The sequence below is a fragment of the Macaca fascicularis genome, chromosome 3 (genome assembly GCF_037993035.2).
Source record: "Macaca fascicularis isolate 582-1 chromosome 3, T2T-MFA8v1.1".
NCBI lineage: Eukaryota > Metazoa > Chordata > Mammalia > Primates > Cercopithecidae > Macaca > Macaca fascicularis.
In genome coordinates this window covers 136,988,151-137,004,243 of record NC_088377.1, presented here as the reverse complement: position 1 = coordinate 137,004,243, position 16,093 = coordinate 136,988,151, and the positions used below count along the sequence as shown (strand labels likewise).

At 32.9% G+C, this 16,093-nt stretch overlaps 1 protein-coding gene across 1 annotated transcript in view; it reads right to left on the bottom strand.

The window, feature by feature from the left end:
* The window catches only part of SEMA3A (semaphorin 3A), a 534,862-nt gene that overhangs the window by 408,212 nt on the left and 110,557 nt on the right, over positions 1–16,093 (bottom strand). The window contains exon 2 of the mRNA XM_005550353.5: positions 10,634–10,710. The gene's annotated coding sequence lies outside the window, so the exon portion shown is untranslated. The remainder of the gene's footprint in view (positions 1–10,633; positions 10,711–16,093) is intronic.

Below are 16,093 nucleotides of genomic sequence, written 5' to 3'. Positions count from 1 at the left end.
AATAACAGTACCAACATCAGAGTGGTGTTGAGATAACTAAAGGTAATAATTCTCAATTTCAACCATACAATAAATGTTCAATGATTGTTAATTTTATTATCATTATTCAGAGTTTTTATAGTTTCATCGCCAATATTGGAAGACATTTTTGTAAACTTGTTCTATAAACATCAGAGAGATTCAGCACACTATTTGCTAGAGTTAAATAATGATGGATGATGGTGAACAAGGGTAAATATGTCACTGTGAAATCATAATTGTACTTTGTAATCTTATCCTTCAATTATGGCTTCTTGTAAAACTTTACACCTTTAAATTTAATATGGTCGAGAACATATGAAATCCCTTTCTATAGTTACAATAGAATAAGTATTCGGTTAACTATTCATGTTTACGTAATTACATGGAACTCTAGTATTTTTACTGATAATTTTATGTTAACATCCATTTTCTAATGTTAAGGACGTATGTAAGAGTATGGGAAGGCAGAATAAAGATAAAAATGTAATTCAAATAATAAACATAAAGTAATAGTCATAACATATAGGACTATCGGCTACTTCTGAGTAGGACTGAGTAGACTCTATCTAGAGCCCTGGTCTATGTCTGCAAAAAGCATTGTTCATTTATTAATCCAAGTATGGAAACATGCTACAGATCTAATGGATGAAGAAAAAAACGGGGAAATTACAAAGTAAATAGCGGTATGGGAGTACATTACTGTACAACTAGCTAGAGCAGGACATAGATGATATGCCCTGACCCAGAGCACCATGCTGCCTCAGAAGCCACAGTAGCAAGGGAAGAGTTAGTCTACGAACATCTGCTGAAATTCTCTTTCAGCAAAATCACATCATCTGACAAATTCCTGACACACCTTATTGAAAATTCCATCCATCAAAGATAAAGGAAATGAATTATTTGGGGAAGAGCTATTCTGGACCTAATTCTAAACCAACAAAGAACTGATTCATTAAGTGAGAGAAATAGAAATCCTGAGAGAAAAGTTTCATGTGATCTAAAATTTCATGACAGTTCAGGAGATAGAGACTAGATTCTCACTGCTTTTTCACTCTCGGACAATTGAAAATACATACCCACGTGCCTTTGCCTTAAAGGCAAGTGCTGATTTTTTTTGGTGCATGTTCTTTCAATTTTTCACCCCAGTTCTTTAAAAACAATAGTTGTAACAGCTTTCTTTAGATCTATATCTATAAAATATCTATACACATTTAATTGACCTAAACCTTTTAATTTTGTAGTTTTTGCATTTAATTTTATAACACAAACATGTATCCAGTTAATTACATGGAATTGGCCTATCGTGAATAGTTCAGTGCAATTAACTTTATGGTTTAGACAAATTGTGATGTAACTTTCACAGCTATTTTTTTCTTCTTTACTTCTGTAGCAGCTGTGCTGTTTACTATTTTTGAGATATCGTTATTAATTCCAGCTCCCTGTATAGTCCTGATTGGTCTAGGCCAATCTTTCTCATAGTGTGATCCAGGGAACTCAAAGCTTTCTTAAGAACTTTTCAGGGGCTCTGCAAGGTCAACATCACTTTTAAAATAATATTAGGATATACGCTGTTTCTTCCCCTCTCATTCTCTGGCGAGTGTACAGTGCAGTTTTCCAGAGGCTGCAGATGAGTGCCATCCCCACAGATTGAAAGCAGATGCAGGTATGAGAACCCATCTATTAAACCAGATGTCATAGATATCTTCAAAAATAATGAAACAATGGTACTTGCTCATTAATTCATTCTGTTTTGAAAATATATCTTCTTTAAAATATGTATTGGTTAACACATGATTAATTTATTACAGTTGTTAAATGACATAATAAATATATATTATAAAATATCTATTTTAATTTCCAGTATGGTAAATACTGATAAACATAAACAAAACCTTTTAGTGTCCTCAGTGATTTTTTAAAGAATGTAATTAGATTCTGAAACCAGTAAGTTTTATATATTGACATAATCCTTTGTCTTATTCCCTTAAAACATTCCCTGAAAACACCTTGTACACTGACCTTAGTTAAAGAAAGAAAATACAGAGACACTAATATATAAAATGATTTTTTCAAATAAAACTTTTAATTCTGTGTTATTAAGTATTTAATTCTTAATTCCATTTCACAATTCAAGCCTGGAAATCCATCACCCTTTTGGATTACAGCTGTATTTATTACTTTTTTAGAATTTAAAAAAATCATTTGAATTTTGACATGTAATTATTTCAGCCACAAAAAGTATATTGTCATATGGCACAATAAATGTTTATTACCCAAAATGTATTTTGCTATGTGACATGGAAACCTAAGCATTTATTGTGCTTCCAAACAGCAAAAAAACAGTTTTCTATTTGTATTACTATGCTGTCACTTTATTTCAGTTAATTATAGATTAGAGGCAAAATTTATTTTATAAGAAAAGGGGAAAAATAACCAAAAGTAACTTTTGGAACTAAAAGAAGTTAGTAAATTCAGAAAAATCTGTGCAGGTCAGGCAGGCCCTGAGGCCATAGAGAGACTGAGGAGTGAGAGAAAAAAGAACAAGAGAAAAAAAAAAAAAAAAAAAAGAGGTGGAACTGTAGAATTGTTTGCATTCTTGTAACCACAAGAATGAGGGCAGTTAAAAACACAGAATGCATCTGACCAAATAAAGCTACAATTCTTGATCAAAGCTGCATGGTGCATTAACTCTATTCCCAGCTGCCCAGCAATAGGACCCTGCGTTACCATTACCTTGTGGTTATGGCACTACAAAGGGAATAAAAAACATATGACAATTAAACAATAATCATTAGGAGTAGTGATATAGGAGATAGAGTCAATTCAATCCTGTAGGGAGAATTGAGGGGTGTTTGGGTGGGGTTTATGCCACAGGAAAATAAATGATGTTGTGACCAGGAGAAATAGTTACAAAAGCCTACATACCGGAAAGAACATTATCTTAAACCGTTTACTCAAGTACTCATGTTTGGAAAGAAATACCATATATATTTAAAGTTTGGAACCAATAAAAGATGTTCTTTTGGTGCCTTTATGGTTCAGAATAGTCTAGGTATAAGTGTTTGGTTTGAGCTCTCTCTCTCTGCATTTGTTTTATAATGCCCACTCTATACTTGAAATACAGGCTGAAAGTGTATTACTTGTTCAGTGTCGCAGAGCTCATAGGTATTGAATGCAGGATTCAAACCCTCATCTCTCTTTGTCTCCAAAATTAATTCCCTAAATGAGTTCTTCACTTTTGCGAAGACTTCTTTCTCAAAGTAAATATGACTGTATCTCACACTGTATTATTATTGTTTTTTCCACTGATCTGCTTGTTTAAATTGGTAGCCACATTTTTAATATGCTGACTTCTAGTTATTTATTATTCATCATATTAACATTTTTATATTCTTACTTTTTTTGCTGCAACAACTTCAAAATCACTCTGTTAGTCTTAAGTGAATTTATACGTTTAACATATTTCTATTTACAACCAAATCTAGACACAATCTGATATTGAGAAATGTATGAACATCACAAGATAATTATTCCAAGAGATTATGAATAGATAACACATTTGTAAGTAACATGAGTTTAACTAATATTTAAATATTTTATCTTACATTAAATTATAACATTTAAATTATATAATAATTTACATTTGAGTAATTATAACATGGTTATGAAAACATAAACTAAAAAATGTGGAGACACTACTCTTTGACTGAATGATTTAAATATCACATTTGCCAATAAGGAAAAACAAAGGCATTTCTACCACCTTTGAAAAGCTTGCATTGAACCTGTCACACACAGATATATTATTATTTTTAAAAAAGACTCTTGACCTGTCTATATGTCAAAGACCTCCTTCTCCATTAATTTTTTACTTCACTTTACCCCCTCTGATTTAATTTTATGTTAGCCAACATGGTACACTTGCTTCAGAAATGAAAATTTACCTCATCATATATTTCCTGTGAACCTAGTAGTAGGTTCCACAGAACTGAAGTAGGCCCACTAAATACATTTTCAACTAAAGCAGAAATATATTATCCCATTATAAAGGTGACACTGTAGTGGAGAAACTTAAGCATTAAACAAATAAGTACAATTGTAATAAGCAGTACAATAATGTAATATTAAAATGGTAAATTATGATGACGTGATCAATATTCATTTACCAAAACAGTAAATTGCTCCTTTTTATCAATCTGCTATAATCAGGTTTCTAAGCAAACCACCGTAGTGGAAAATGGATCCTTGCTATCTAATTCTCACTTCGTCCTCTGTAACTCCGTGCTACACTCAAGCATACTACAACCATGCTTTACGCTCAATCAAGCAAGAACATGGAACACATACTCTTTCTGCCTTCATAGACAAGCACTCCAAGGCAGAGTTACTTAAGTCTCCCCAAGAGATTCACTTGGTTCATCCATAAACAAAAACTGAGAAAAGAACTTTCTGTGCAATAAAACTCCACATGTCATTTTCTGAGGTATTTTAAAGTGATAAGCATATTAGAGGTAAATTGCTATTCCAACACTAACCATATAAAAAAGATAATTCAGATCTAGCTACTAGGTTATGCAGGATTTTTTTTTTCGTGCTCTCACTTGATTCTATAGGCAGAAACCTGACAGTTCCAGCAATTCAATGTTCTAAACACTTTGCATACACTAAAAACAGCAGCAACAACAAAAAAACTTAGTTTTTGAATAAATTGAGGTGCAGAGAATTTAAGCAACTTGTTCAGGGGCTTCACCATTTATATATGACATATGTCTATGAATCTGATTCATAGACAGTTCAATTAATGTCCTCAAGTAAGGGTCAGCCAGGCCCCTCTAAGAATTGTGGCTAGAGTTGAAGTAAGAAAGACATTTTCTAATTAAAAAAAATGTATAGGTGAGATGTGGAATTACCAATTATGAATATATGTCCACAAAGTAGTTTAATTACTTAATTTTTCATCTTGTAGAAAGAGGCAAAAAAAATGCTACTTGATTTAATTCAGGTTATATGCCATTGCCTTTAAAGGAAGTATTATTAAAGTAGGACAGTGAATCCTCAAAAATAATCTACATAACTTGTTTATGTCTTTAAGAATCCTAAATATATTTAAAAAGGTAATGTATGTGTATAATTAAAATGTTCCTTCTTAAGAAAATAATCGCCAAACAATAGTTTTGCCAAATATTTCTCTTGATATTCAAAGGATAGATTTGCTACAGATGATCAGAAAAGATGGCGATCTGGTATAACTCCACACAGCTCTTCCAGTTACTTCAGAGAAAGAGGACTGGATGTGAGTTGAGGCTTAACAAGAGCCTAAGATTTTGATCGGATTTGCAGATGGAAAACCTTTCAGACAGGAAGAATGGAATGAAAAAGGCAGATAGGTGAGAAAGCAAGACTTGCATTTGGAATAATGAGTAGACTATGTATCTTTAGATAGAGGCAGATCCAGTTCAAAATGAAGATGGAAATCAAACTATGAAAAAATCTCAAAAAGTAAGCTAAAGAAACTGCACTGAATTCTTTGGAGTGTCATAAAATTTCCCTTAGTCAAATCTAAAATTTTGTTTAAAAGAATCTTGAAGAAATCTTAAGTTTATAAAATATTGGACTTTCTGATTAACATTCAATAAGTATATAATAATTTTATAAATATTTAACATCACAAAGGTAGAAGTAATGCTTTCAAGGATGTTGTCATTTGAGTACATAAGTGAGCACAATGTAATGTTATATGTGCTATATAAATTAAATTTATAACAAAATATTTAAGCCTACTTATAGATAATAACCCATGGTATTTCTAAAAATAGGTTATAAGCTTCAAAAATTATATTTTCCTAGCTGGGCACGGTGGCTCACGCCTGTAATCCCAGCACTTTGGGAGACTGAGGCGGGTGGATCACGAGGTCAGGAGATCAAGACCATCCTGGCTAACACAGTGAAACCCCGTCTCTACTAAAAATACAAAAAACTAGCCAGGCCTGGGGGCGGGCACCTGTAGTCCTAGCTACTCGGGAGGCTGAGGCAGGAGAATGGTGTAAACCCAGAAGGCAGAGAGTGCAGTGAGCCAAGACCGAGCCACTGCACTCCAGCCTGGGCGACAGAGCGAGACTCCGTCTCAAAAAAAAAAAAAAAAAATTATATTTTCCTTTACAACTTTAAAAATAGTCTGCAGATTCTTTCACCATAATGTTAGTAAATCCTGCTTAACAAAACAGTGAGATTCTGAAAAGAACACAGTATTTTTTAATGAAATTTAATCCTTTATTTTGTATGCAATCCAATAGAAAGTGACTAGCATGTCACAACCACTTATGGATATAAATCATTGTCATCTTCAGATGAGTTGTAATTAAAAGCATGTTATTTATCTTTGTAATGAGGATTACAAGGATAAAGATCATTTTAAAAGCAAGGTAGTTGTTTTATGCATCACTTAAAAATTACATCAGTAGGTCAGAATTTTGGTTTGGCTTTATAGTTTTATGTTATTGCTTTAATGTACTGTATAATGTATTTATACAGTATAAATGTAGTATATACATATAAACATACAGGCCATATAATGACCAAAGTAAGATAAATTTAAAGCAAAAGATGAACAAAAATAAGCATCTTACCTAAATGACCAGCAGTTTCTAACAATTATTATTATAATTAATGTATAAAATGCATGTTAATTCTATATAAGTAATATATACAATTTATCTCACCTTGGTTATTATATAGCAAGTGTGTATGTATACAGATACATATACACACACATATCCAATATATAGACTTACATATTCACTGTATATATCTAGCATAAATATATATGCACAAACACATATATAGGCTATATAATAACAAAAGTAAGATAAAGTTATATATAACTTGTATACATTTGTATATACACAAGTTACTGGATTTTATATCAATCATGAATCTTCAGTACAGATTTTCCATCAAATATATATCCAGCCCTGAAATTGCAGGTATCACTAGAGTACAATGTTAATTTATCTCACTGGGAATTAGTATATTGATGTTTTCACTGGAAACAATAAATTCATGTGGCCAAAACTGAATCACAATGGAAATAAAAAACATAGAGATGGACAGATAAAACACACAGACCTATATTTGGAGTCCAGGCAAAACTTCAAACCAACTTAGAGCCAGACATTTTGCGAATTTGGGATGTCTGGAAGCTTTCTTAAAAATATGTATTTTAATATCCTGTGTTCTGTGTGGACTTATCCCTAATACACCAAATGTGCATTATTATCTTTCTTTGGAACCAAGCAGAAGAATCATTTTTAGTCATTCCAAAGTTAATAATGTGCTATTGAAAGTGATTGGAATGCAACATACTTTTTTTCCATCAGTTTTGTAACTTCAAGCGACAAGAACAAAGGTGATAATATTTATCACTATTTCATAAATAGAAACTGAAATGTAGCTTGTTTATGAGACTTGCCATGAAATGACAGACTTGGTACAAAAGAAGAATCTAGTCTTCAGATGTTTATATTGAACAGTCCTTTCAAGAAATATATTCAACACCCAAATTCTGCCGACTAGAAAAGACAACATATTCCTAATCTAGTTATTTGGAAATGTTAATTTATTTATTCAAGATGGATTAGTTGAACATCTAATATATTTCAGGTGATAATCTAGGTACTGTGGATAAAATGGTGAACAAAACAAAGACTCACAGATATGCCATTTTAAAAAGAGGTGACAGATATTAAACAAATGACCAAATAAGTAGAACATATACTATTAAGTAGTAATAAGCATCATGATGACAAATAAAGCAAAGTGAATGGATATTGAATGGGAGGATCTATTTACTTTAGGCTGGTCAAGGAAGGCTGCTTAGGGAAAAAAATGTAGTGATGTGTGCTGAGAGGTGAAGCATGAGCAAAGCTGAAATCTCCAAACAGTCCTTGTCATGTTCAAGGAGTAGCAAGGAGGTGGGTGTTTTTCAGGTGAAGTGAACCATGGGAGGTACTTAGTAGTAATCTAGATGGAAACATTGAGATTACAGGAAGGAGTTGTGAAAGGGTACCATTGAAGTGTCTGGACAAGAGAATTATCTTATTGACATTTTAAAATGATCATTCTGTTGTAAGAAGATGGAAGTGTAGAGGTAAAGGTGAAAGTAGATAGTCAATTCCAGATAAGAGATTATGACTGCTTGACAGAAGACTGAGAAGCAGAAAACATTAAAAAATGATACTTTAGATTTGTGTAGAAACACTATACAGTTACATGCCACAACTGTTAGTATTTCAAAAGCGAAAAGCTTTTTCTTGGGTTCCTACTATTTAGAGAGTGTATATAATGTGGCACCTGTGGTTAGATGAAATTATAATATCTCCTTCTCTCAAGTAATAATATAGTTCTTTATTAGTTTTTACATTGTTTTTATTATCATAAGTTGGAGATATAAATATATATATTCTGGATAAAGAATCACACTATAAGGTAACTCATAACACTTTATAGCAATCTGCAATTTACTAACTTAATGACTCTTGTAACACTCATTATTTTTTGTCAATTAATTATATCCTCAGTGATAAAAAATAACATCAAATTTTATTAGCAATTAGCAAATTAATATTTTTCTATGAATAAAATTAGTAATATAAATATTGCTAATTATTTTCAGATAATGGTGAGATAATTATCAACTAAGATGATCCAGAGATACAGCTAGGTATTTAAAGGACGTATAAGCTTTTGTCAAGATGGAAAGTCATACCAAATAGGAAAGGAAGCTGCAAAAACAAAGTTAAGTATGTAGACTTCTTTTGAAATTGTAGATTGAATGAATAGGTTAGTCTAATCAAAACACAAAATTTTAATGGGCATAAGTAGAAAAAAACCTTAAAAAGGTAGAACGGGACCAGATTCTTGAGAACTTGGAATAGCAATCTTAGGAACTAGGAACTTATTCTGCAGGCAAAGGAAACAACTGCTGGTTTTGAGTATATGCATAAACTGATAAAAGAAGTTGTGTTTAAGAATTTATAGGGATTTAGTGTGATAATATATGTGAGTCACAATCCATAAACTTTGTTTCCACACTGCACCATGCATGTTTCATAGCTCCAGAGCCTCATTAGAGAATGAGCAATGTGTCTACACATAGGCCAGTACCTTATATTTTAGCGTAAGTTTCCTTTCAGATTTATATAGTTTAGCAGACACCTCTTAAGATAAAATATAAAATACCTATGGAAATCACAAATAATTTATAATTTTGTGTAAAAGATTTGATAGGCCTCAAATGCAATTAAAAATAAAAAGTCAGAAACATCTTGGTTGCTCTGTTGAATTCCCACTTTTACCACGTGCCAATTCTAGTTTTTCTTATTGTCTCAAAGCCATGCCAATTTGTAATTATTTACCTTTTCAAGGAATTACATTTAATATATAATATTTTGTTTAGAACTTGAATATACCTTTGTAATTTATATTTTTATTCTAATTTTATAGGGAAGGAAATAAATTCATAGGGATGAAGTTGTAAGATATAAAGTTTCTTTAGGGACAAAAAATAAGGAGACATACAATGGTAATTATATAAACCGCAAGTTAATATAGCGTGTTCTGAGGCAGAAGAAAAGATTCTCAGTTCCCCCAAGTTTTTCCATGCTAGCAACAACTATGGATGAAACTACTAATTCATTTATTTGAAATAGATTAGTCGAGCATCTAGGATCTAACAAAAGATAAATATAGAACATATAACCATATAGAACATGAGAACAGATGACAGAAGGAGGGAGAGGAAGGAGGGAGATAGGTAGGTATATAGATAGATAATATGTATATCTACCCTATCTAACATATATACACAGATGTACACACATATAGGTTAGAAGCACCGGGTCACATCAGTAGTTACTGACAGAAACTCCTTCCAGTAAGATTAGGTTGGTGCAAAGTAATTGTGGTTCACATTGTTTCTTTATTAACTTGTTCCTTCAGAAACTTGCTACAGAATCAGATATGCATTTCTGTACCAGCATGTTGATGTTTACTAGTGAGCAACATATAACATGGCTCAGAGACTTTAATCTATGCCACATAGTATGGGGGAAGTAGACAGTTGAGGCATTTAAAACAATAAAATGGGAACAGTAATCATAACATCTAGAATTGGCAATTATCTTTAGTTTCTACCCAGATATAGAATACTTGAGTTTTTTAAAAGTAATTTTCTAACACAAAATTTTGAGTTTTTGTAAATTTGGAAGAACATTTAGGTCTTAATTGTTCAGACTATAGCATCAACTCATAATTAAGATGTAAGAAAATAAAATATTAAATCATGGAACATAATTATAGGCATCTCATTACTTCTATCAAGACAAGCTCTATATCTCATAAAAGTTGAGAAACAATATTATATGTATATTTGAACTTGAAAAAAACAATAAACACTTGATTAGATTTTTCACTTTGCATTGAGGTTGTTATTTTGAAGACGTTGGCTTTAAGAATATAAAGATGTTAATCTCCTTGAAACTTTTTCGGTTCCACTGAAAGTCAACCACCAAGCAGTCATGTGCCTTTTAAAGATGAAGGGTTTCCTCACACTTACCTGTTAAAGGGCCTCTTCTTGATGAATAATTCCCTTTGTTGTGTTAGACTGTCCCATGGATTGTTTTTTTAAATATTCTGGAAAGTAAAGCAAACAAATAATTTATAAAGTTTGAACTTTGACGCAAACTTGAACCTAGTTTAAAAATCAAAAAAGTACACTTCTGTCCTACTGCCAGCAGACTCTTCCATGACACCTTGGAAACATTACTGATCCCGTCTCTCAGGCATCGTTACCCTCTTTGTTCTCTCATCACTAGGCACTCAGAGCACTATTATCTCCCTCACTTCTTCCCAAATTGGATTCTCAGAGATTATTGCCACTACTTGTGAGTGTAAATTTGGCTCATGTCTTCTCACCCTCTGTTTAGCTGCCTTATCTTTTTAGACAAAATCTGTTCACCCTCTTAACTGCTTTGGACATTTCCGGCTATCTTCTTTCACACTCTGGGGCTGTGACTCCCTCCTTTAAGTTCCAGTTAACTCACAGTGAGTGAGTAATAGTCAACTTAGCATCTGGTTACAGAACAACCAAGCTATTTTTCTTACAATTATTCTCAAATGCTCTTAAACTTAAAGGCTTAGTGTTTTGGCACAAGTTGAATAGGAATTCTGGATTCTACAGTTTTCATGCTTATGTGACACGGCAGCCACAGATTCGGAGGCTGTGGCAAGAGGTTGAGTGGGTGGATACAATGGTGACTAGTTTAATGAGTCACTCGTTGAGAGTTTTAGTGCTGAAAACTGCATTCAGAGAAACACACAAGTGGTTCTTAAAGGACATAGGCAAAATCATTTCATAGGAAGAAATTACCTGACCAGAAATTAAAAACATCTGCAGCATACCCTCTCTCTCAGGAAACAAAAAAACTTCACAGTGTCCCATGACCAAATAATTAAAAATATAAGTTAGTTTTTAAGTTTAGAATCAGACTATCTTTTCAAGTAAAAACTCAGTTGCTTTGGTGCTAGGTTGCATTACTGGCACCACTTCTCCCTCCCGTCTTATCTCCATGCTTTTTGCCACATGAGTTTGCCATTCTTCCCTCAAAGGGGAACAGCTTATTTCCCCACTCTTTGGCTATGAGTTTCATCATGAGACGTGCTTTTGTAAATAGAATGATGTAAAAGTGACAATATGCCAGTTCCAAAAGCTGAGGCCTCAAGATATGTTGTATGTTTCCATTTGCTCTCTTATCCTTTTGCCATCACCATAAAATGTACATACCTGGGCTAACCCACTGGTTTCAGGAGAATGATGAAAAATACATGGAATGGAGAAGCCCTTGCTAAGTTGCCCCAGCCAAGCCCAGACTAAGTAAGTGTTCCCAGTCAACCTGTAGAAACTAGAGTGAGCTCACATCAGATAACTGCAGTGGACCAAGCTGATGGTTTCTTTAAGATCACCAAATTTCCTGTAGCTTGTTATTCCATAATAGCTCTTCAATACATGTTGAATAGAATCATTTTTGAAATAAGCACAGAAATCAGTTACCTACAAGCTTGCCCAAATTGCTACTCCATTAGAGTTACGTGGACATATTTTCAACTAGGCATCTCTTAGAAGTTGTCTGCAATCATTATTAACAAAAAACAAATAGGGTCAGTAACTTTTTATTATGGACTAAAATAACACATATTTTCTGAAATAATATGAGATCAGCCTGACTTATCCCAAAGTAAATTTATATTTTTTATCACACAGTAATTTATCAATAAAATTAATTTACAAAATTGTGCCTTTGAAACGTTGGTAAAGCTCTAAATTTGTTCCTGAATTTCCAAATGCAGACAGTACATCATGGTGGTTAAGAACAGAATTGCAATAATACAACCAAGGATATAAGCCCAAATATGCTATTTATATTTGTCCTTGGAAAATACCTAAGATTTTTCTGAGCTTCAGATTTTTATTGCAGAGGAAATTAATAATAATAATGTTCAATTTTCATATAATGCATACATATACTTTGTCAGTGTCTGGAAAATAAAAGTGAGTATTAATATTTTCCAAGAAAGTTTAAGTCACATTCATTAGCATTAGTATTTATTATTTTGTCTTATATCTTTTAACAAGCAGTTGTTGAAAATATGGCATGAGATGAGTTTGGCTTTAGGTGACAAGAAAATTAGCAAGGAAGTCCTCAAGTTTGAAGAAAGGGCTAAGCTAAAAGAGTCATTGAAAAAGCACAGTCAAGAAGGCCTGGTCATGACATCACAGGAGAGGAATGGATCTCAGGCAACATCTCATGGGCAGAAGCCCAGAGGAGAAAACAATGTAAATAGAGAATGAAATTCATGCAAACTTTAAGACACTGCATGTCACTGAGAACAAAAGTTGGTAATTGATTTGTGAAAGCCAGTATGTATCAAAAATGTGAATGTGTGTATCCTTTACCCAACAATTCCATTAAAATAATTCATTAAAATAACAGCAATAAATATGTGTACAAAGATATTTATACCCAAAGAAGTGCACTGATGCACTGCTAATAATAGTGGAGGTAGAAAACTTGCATGTTCATTGCAAAACATATTTAAGTAAATTATAGAATATGAACACTGTACCCATTAAGATACATATATTAAACACATGTATTTCATACACTTACATTTTATGAATTGATGTGTGTGTGTGTGTGTGTGTATGTGTGTCTATGTGCATATGCAACTACAATGAACTGTTTAAAAGGACGATGACCATCTAGTTTAAAACTGTCTCTGGTTTATAGGTGTTGTGCTTATATTATCATCTTTATAGTTATCTGCATTTATAGTTAAGCTAAAATAATAATCTAAAATTATTCTGATCACAAAAGTATAACAATAAACCATTTAAGGTATTTCTAAAAGTATTCTTTTAAGAGAGAAGAGTTAGATGTAAAAATGGAAAACCAAGTTTCTAATAATATAATTGGCCTAGTGGATTGGTAACTTTGTATGGTTGATGCTAGGTATATCTGGTGGAAGTAATTGTTTTTGAAGTATATGATTGCCAGTATATAGGGAATCAGAGGCTTAACTGTGCTTATGAGATATATGTAACTGAATCAGCCACTCTGCCATAACCTCTTCATGTGATAGAACCGTGTGCACTATGACTCGTCGTCTACAATCCTAGGTAGGAGTTGTGTATGTTTGAAGCATAAATTGGTAATTTAAAGAGACTGTTTCAGGGAATAAGTAATATTTTATTTTATTTTATTTTATTTTGAGGTGGAGTCTCGCTCTGTCACCCAGGCTAGAGTACAGTGGCGACATCTCAGCTCACTGCAACCTCTGTTTCCTGGGTTCAAACTATTCTCCTGCCTCAACCTCCCAAGTAGCTGGGATTACAGGTGCCTGTCCCCACGCCCAGCTGATTTTTGTATTTTTAATAGAGATGAGGTTTCACCATGTTGGCCAGGCTGGTCTCGAACTCCTGACCTCAGGTGATCCTCAGCCTCCCAAAGTGCTGGGATTACAGGCATGAACCACCGCACCTGGCTGGAAAAAGTAATATTATTGAGGGCATTGATTGCACCAAGTACCAAACTCCATTCATTGTTTATGTATGCCACTTTGTCTCTCTAATAACCCTATGTGATGACTGCTGCCATTCATTAAAATCTTTTTCAGTACCAGGGTTGAACAGAGTGCTTTGGGGAATTATTTCATTTGATCCATACCCCAATCCAATGTGGTAGGTATTCTTTCTTTTATTAAAATTTATTCTTATTTTTATGTGACACATAATAATTGTACTTATTTATGGGGTACTATATGATATTTTAATGCAAGGATACCATGTGTAATAATCAAATCAGGTTAATTAGCATATTCATCACCTCAAACATTTATCATTTCTTAGTGTTGGGACTATTCAAAATTCTATCTTCTAGCTATTTGAAAATATACAAAAAAATGTTAACTGTAGTCACTATAGTGTTGTTAACTATTGAACACAAGAAATTATTTCTCACATGTAGTTCCAGTTTTGTACCTATTAACCTGTCTCTTCCTATCCCCAATCTGCTCTACACTTCCCAGCCTCTAGGAACCACTGTTCTACCCTCTGCTTTTATGAGATCAACTTTTTAGCTCCCACAGGTGAGATGAAACATGTAGTATTTATCTTTTTGTGCCTGACTTATTTCACTTAACATAATGACCTCCGGTTTCATCCATGTCCTTACTTGAATGATAGTATTTCATTCTTTTGACGGCTGAGTAATATTCCATCGGGTATATATTAATAGACCAGTTTTTATTCATTCATCCACTGATGGACACTTGGGCTGATTCCATATCTAGGCTATTGTGAATAGCACAGTAACAAACAGGGATGCAGATATCTTTTTGAACTACTGATTTCCTTTGGATATATACCTAGCAGTGGGATTGCTGGATCATAAGGTAATTCTATTTTTAGTTTTGTTGAGGAACTTCCACACTGTTTTTTATGGATTTGCTAATTTACATTCCATCAACAGTGTATAAGAAGTGTCCACATCCTCACCAGCATTTGTTACTCTTTCTCTTTTTGATAATATAAATTTTAACAGGTTTAAGATGACTTCTCATTCTGGTTTTGATTTTCATTTCCCTGATGATTAGCAATGTTAAGCATTTGTTCATATATTTGTATGATGTTTGTATGTCTTCTTTTGAGAAATGTCAATTCAGATTATTTCCATATTTTAATCAGATTTTAAAATTTTGTTTATTTATTTATTTATTTATTTATTTATTTATGTTGCTCTTGAGTTGTTTGAGTTTTTTGTATATTCTGGGTGATAATCCCTTATCAGATGAATAACTTGGAAATACTTTCTTTTATTCTTTAGGTTGTTGATTAACTTTATTGTTTCCTTTGCTGCACAGAAGCTTTTCAGTTTGATGTAATCTTTTTTTTCTATTTCTGCTTTGGTTGCTTGTATTTTTGAGGTCTTCTCCGTAAAATCTTGTGCAGATCAATATTCTGAAGCATTTCCCCTATATTTTCTTCTAATAGTTTCATAGTTTCAGATCTTATATTTAAGTCTTTAATTCATTTAAAGCTGATCTTGGCATATGGTCAGAGATAGGGGCCTAGTTTCATCTTTCTGCTTGTGGATATCTATTTTTCCTAGCATGACTTATTAAGGGCACTGTCCTTTCCCCAATTAATGCTCTTAGTGCCTTTGTTGATAATAGTTCTTCAATACACATTGGATAGGATAATTTCTCAAATAAGCACAGAAATCAGTTACTTATAAGCTTGCTATTGTTGACAATCAGTTGACTGTAAATATATGGCTTTGTTTTTCTGGGTTCTCTATTCTGTTCCATTGGTCTGTGCGTCTGTTTTTATGCCAGCACTATGCTGTTTTGGTTACTATAGCTTGTAGTAAATTTTGAAGTCAGGTAGTGTGATGCCTCCAGCTTTGTTCTTTTTGCTCAGAATTGCTTTGGTTATGTCAATGTCATTTGTGATATTCTT